General features: G+C 52.6%; 3 non-coding genes across 3 annotated transcripts in view; all 3 read left to right on the forward strand.

Moving 5' to 3' along the window:
- The first annotated feature begins 556 nt into the window (after window positions 1-556).
- Window positions 557-2460, forward strand: LOC137927646 (small subunit ribosomal RNA). Its single transcript, XR_011107795.1, has one exon. It is a non-coding gene; the product is annotated as a small subunit ribosomal RNA (ribosomal RNA).
- An 807-nt stretch (window positions 2461-3267) lies between these two features.
- Window positions 3268-3424, forward strand: LOC137927759 (5.8S ribosomal RNA). The gene has a single exon (XR_011107898.1). It is a non-coding gene; the product is annotated as a 5.8S ribosomal RNA (ribosomal RNA).
- A 1174-nt stretch (window positions 3425-4598) lies between these two features.
- Window positions 4599-5000, forward strand: part of LOC137927711 (large subunit ribosomal RNA) — a 4033-nt gene continuing 3631 nt past the window's right edge. Inside the window, exon 1 of the ribosomal RNA XR_011107854.1 lies at window positions 4599-5000. This exon is cut by the window's right edge and continues 3631 nt beyond it. This is a non-coding gene — a ribosomal RNA (large subunit ribosomal RNA).

A 5000-nucleotide genomic window follows, 5' to 3' on the forward strand; every position in this document is an offset into this window, starting at 1 on the left:
AGAGCGGAAGGCGTAAGAGAACGTCTCGTTTAATTAACGCGAACGGCGTTGGGCTCCCGAGTCGACTTCGGGGCGGCCCTTAACGCATCGCATCAACGAGCTCGTCGCGCGCTAGTCGCGCGACGGTCGATCATGATATATAAATCAAGGATTTCGGATCTCTCTAAAACCGGGCTGGAAATCGGTCATTGTTCGTTTTGCGAAACGATATTTTATAAAAGTGAAGATTTGTATGTGTCTCGTCAAAGAACGTTCCGATGAATCGGACGCGATGCCGCGTCCAAAGTAAATCTGGACGAACGCGAGGCGAGTGTTGAGATATACATTTTCCTCCGTGAACAGATAGAAAAACGAATTCATTTTGTTGTTGCGGTGTGGTGTTGTGTGTGTATTGTAATAAATACGCACGCACGCACGCACGCAAAAAGCTACCTAGGCACCGGCGCGTCACGGCGTTTCGAACGTCCGACGCGTCGCTTGTCACACGTCTATCATATCATCATCACCCTCATATCTCTCGTATGTGCGGTGTTGGTGTGTGTTAGCTCTAGCTAGCTCCCTGGTTGATCCTGCCAGTAGTTATATGCTTGTCTCAAAGATTAAGCCATGCATGTCTCAGTGCAAGCCGTATTAAGGCGATACCGCGAATGGCTCAATATATCAGTTTTGGTTCCTTAGATCTTACCTCGGTTACTTGGATAACTGTGGTAATTCTAGAGCTAATACATGCAATCAGAACTCTGACCAGTGATGGGATGAGTGCTTTTATTAGATCAAAACCAATCGACGGAGGGCCTCGCGTCCGAAGTCGTTAATTTTGATGAATCTGGATAACTTTTGCCGATCGCATGGTCCAGCACCGGCGACGCATCTTTCAAATGTCTGCCTTATCAACTTTCGATGGTAGTTTCTGCGACTACCATGGTTGTCACGGGTAACGGGGAATCAGGGTTCGATTCCGGAGAGGGAGCCTGAGAAACGGCTACCACATCCAAGGAAGGCAGCAGGCGCGCAAATTACCCACTCCCGGCACGGGGAGGTAGTGACGAAAAATAACGATACGGGACTCTTACGAGGCCTCGTAATCGGAATGAGTACACTTTAAATATTTTAACGAGGAACAATTGGAGGGCAAGTCTGGTGCCAGCAGCCGCGGTAACTCCAGCTCCAATAGCGTATACTAAAATTGTTGCGGTTAAAAAGCTCGTAGTTGCATTTGTGCGCCGCGCTGTCGGTGCACCGCATCCGCGGTGATACTGACACGTCTGCGGAGCATATCGTCGGTGAGCCGTCGGTAAAACGGCGGTTCAATATCAAAATCCTATCGCGGTGCTCTTCGGTGAGTGTCGAGATGGGCCGACAATTTTACTTTGAACAAATTAGAGTGCTCAAAGCGGGCTCAAAATGCTGCTTGAATATTTCGTGCATGGAATAATAGAATATGATCTCGGTTCTATTTTGTTGGTTTTCAGAACTCCGAGGTAATGATTAATAGGGATAACTGGGGGCATTCGTATTGCGACGTTAGAGGTGAAATTCTTGGATCGTCGCAAGACGAACATCAGCGAAAGCATTTGCCAAAGGTGTTTTCATCAATCAAGAACGAAAGTTAGAGGTTCGAAGGCGATTAGATACCGCCCTAGTTCTAACCGTAAATATGTCATCTAGCGATCCGCCGACGTTACTACGATGGCTCGGCGGGCAGCTTCCGGGAAACCAAAGATTTTGGACTCCGGGGGGAGTATGGTTGCAAAGCTGAAACTTAAAGGAATTGACGGAAGGGCACCACCAGGAGTGGAGCCTGCGGCTTAATTTGACTCAACACGGGAAATCTCACCAGGCCCGGACACCGGAAGGATTGACAGATTAACAGCTCTTTCTTGATTCGGTGGGTGGTGGTGCATGGCCGTTCTTAGTTGGTGGAGCGATTTGTCTGGTTAATTCCGGTAACGAACGAGACTCTAGCCTGCTAAATAGGCGTCGTCATTTAGGTGTGCGCCGCTCCGGTGGCGCAACTCACTGGCGACGTATTAAAATTCTTCTTAGAGGGACCGGCGGCTTCGAGCCGCACGAGATTGAGCAATAACAGGTCTGTGATGCCCTTAGATGTCCTGGGCCGCACGCGCGCTACACTGAAGGAATCAGCATGTTCTCCCTGGCCTAGAGGCCCGGGCAACCCGTTGAAACTCCTTCGTGCTGGGGATTGGGGTTTGCAATTATCCCCCATAAACGAGGAATTCCTAGTAAGCGCGAGTCATAAGCTCGCGTTGATTACGTCCCTGCCCTTTGTACACACCGCCCGTCGCTACTACCGATTGAATGATTTAGTGAGGTCTTCGGACCGACACGCGGTGGCTTCACGGCCGTCGGCGTTGCTGGGAAGTTGACCAAACTTGATCATTTAGAGGAAGTAAAAGTCGTAACAAGGTTTCCGTAGGGGAACCTGCGGAAGGATCATTAACGTGTGTGTATGTGTGCGAGACGCGTGATATGTTCACGAACGTTGTTGCGCCGCTGTTGCTGTTGTTGCTGTTGCGACGACGACGACGACGACGACGACGACTTCGTACATACCGTGTTTACACATATATATATATGTAATACATCCATAATGATATATATATACGACATATATACATATATATGTACGTACGCGCGCGCTGCTGTTCGTATCTAATGCGGACGAGCGCGCGCGCGTGTGCGTGCGTGTGTGTGTGCGTGTTTGTATATATGTATAAAAAATAAAATGTGAAATAATTGTCTCTAGCGTCTATTACGCCTAACGGCGCAGCGGCGACGGCGCCGTGGCGGTGGCCGGTGGCGGTGGTGGCATTCGTCGAAAGTGCTACCGCCGCCGCTGCCTCCGCCGCCGTCGAAGCGGCCGGGTGGCGGAAAAACGCCGAGAGACGAGCGCCGACCGGGGCATACCAAACGGAGCGTTCGAAGCGGTGAAAATCCCCACTGCCTAGCTCAGGCCCTTTATTGTCGGTTGGCGCTATACAAAACGAAATTTAAGCGGTTAGAAAGATGACAATGTCGTGCGTCACGCCAGCTCGTTGGGGGGTGCGCGGGTCGTCGTCGTTCATCATTCTAAAGGATTCGCGTCGGGGCGTTAAGCTTTTTCGGTGCCGTTTCTTTATGAACGCCTCGGCGCACATGAATTCGACCAACTTTCGACGTTAATACATAAAAACGGACAATCAAGTGGCCGACGGCGAGAGCCGTAGGCCGCTACCGTAAGTAATAACAACATTAAGAAAAAACCATTACCCTGGACGGTGGATCACTTGGCTCGCGGGTCGATGAAGAACGCAGTTAACTGCGCGTCATAGTGTGAACTGCAGGACACATTTGAACATCGACATTTCGAACGCACATTGCGGTCCGTGGAGAAATATCCAGGACCACTCCTGTCTGAGGGCCGGCTGTTAAAATATAAAAACCACACTGTTCGGTGTAGAACGCGCGCTACGTGCGCTCGCGCCGGTCGATGCGCGCGGCGGTGACGCGCGACGCGGCGGCGGCGGGTTGGTGGGGGGTGATGAACGAGCTCGCGGACGGTGCGATGGGACGATCTCTAATAAGAGTCTCTCGTCCGCGCCGCCGCGGCTCTCACTCTCTCTCTCTCACTATCCGCCGTCGCTGTCGTCGCGCTGCCGCTGCCGCACTACCGCGCGCGGGCGAGCGGGCGCGCGCTCTTTCGAACAATTGACGGTTTCCGTTGAACGTTCTTCGCGACGGACGACGGACGGCGGGGTGCTGCACCCCTCACGTCCGCGTACGCGCGGAGCGCGTTTACGGTCCGTTTAAATATATCGAATTGTATTGAATATGAAACGAGTGTGAAAAGATTACACGCATCGCTAAGACGCGAGTCTTCGTAGTGCGGTCTTCGTCCGAGCTCATCGGTTCGTGTATACGATATAATAAAATATATCGGAAGCACAGACGACGCGTCTCCGACGGATGCGACCGGCAGGCGGTGAATGTTTTCTTGCGCGGCAAGCGTAACGCACACACAAACATATGTAAGTAAACATTACGTGATGTTCATGTGCGCGCGCGCCTAGCCCGATGCGAGAGAGTTCACCGCTCGTCGTCGCTACGCATCCGTATTATGTCGGTGATACGCGTCGTCGTTCCAGTGCGAACGTTATATTATCGTATCGATACGGACCGATACCGAAAGGGCCGGACGATCGATCGCTAACGAAAAGTACTCGCGCTCGCGTATGCGTGTCGAGATTTTCGTTTACGCTCGTATCATCATAATCATCATCATCGTCATCGTCGTCGTTCATCGCGCAACGCGTGTTGTGTGTGCAGCGTTGCGTTGTGCGTGCGCGCGTCTAGAGACCTCTAAGGACTCGCGACGCGCGCGCCTCGCGCACGCGCACTCGCTCTGCGACGCGCGATGATCGCGACGGTGGGGGTGGTGTACGGTAGGCGGACTCGACGTCCGAAGGGCGTCCCGCGACGACGACCGGCCGCCGTGCGCGCTTGCTTGCTTGCGCGCGCGGTCCGTCGGTTCGTCGTCGTCAAAAATATAATAAGGGACGTCGCGTACGGATATCGCGTCTGCCTCGAATTTTTATCGTTGGCCTCAGATCAGGGAGGATCACCCGCCGAATTTAAGCATATTAGTAAGCGGAGGAAAAGAAACTAACAAGGATTTCCCTAGTAGCGGCGAGCGAACAGGAAAGAGCCCAGCACTGAATCCCGCGATCGTCTCGAGCGCGGGAGATGTGGTGTTCGGGAGGTTCCGCTTTCTCGTCGTCGATACTCCTGTCCAAGTTCGTCTTGAACGGGGCCGTTTTCCCGCAGAGGGTGCCAGGCCCGTAGCGACGGAGGGCGGCGGCGAGAGGGACTCTCCTAAGAGTCGGGTTGCTTGAGAGTGCAGCCCTAAGTGGGTGGTAAACTCCATCTAAGGCTAAATATAACCGCGAGACCGATAGCGAACAAGTACCGTGAGGGAAAGTTGAAAAGAACTTTGAAGAGAG

The sequence above is a fragment of the Battus philenor genome, unplaced genomic scaffold (assembly GCF_028537555.1).
Source record: "Battus philenor isolate CCGP_79_NKW_IND1 unplaced genomic scaffold, ilBatPhil1.0.hap1 SCAF_36, whole genome shotgun sequence".
Lineage (NCBI taxonomy): Eukaryota > Metazoa > Arthropoda > Insecta > Lepidoptera > Papilionidae > Battus > Battus philenor.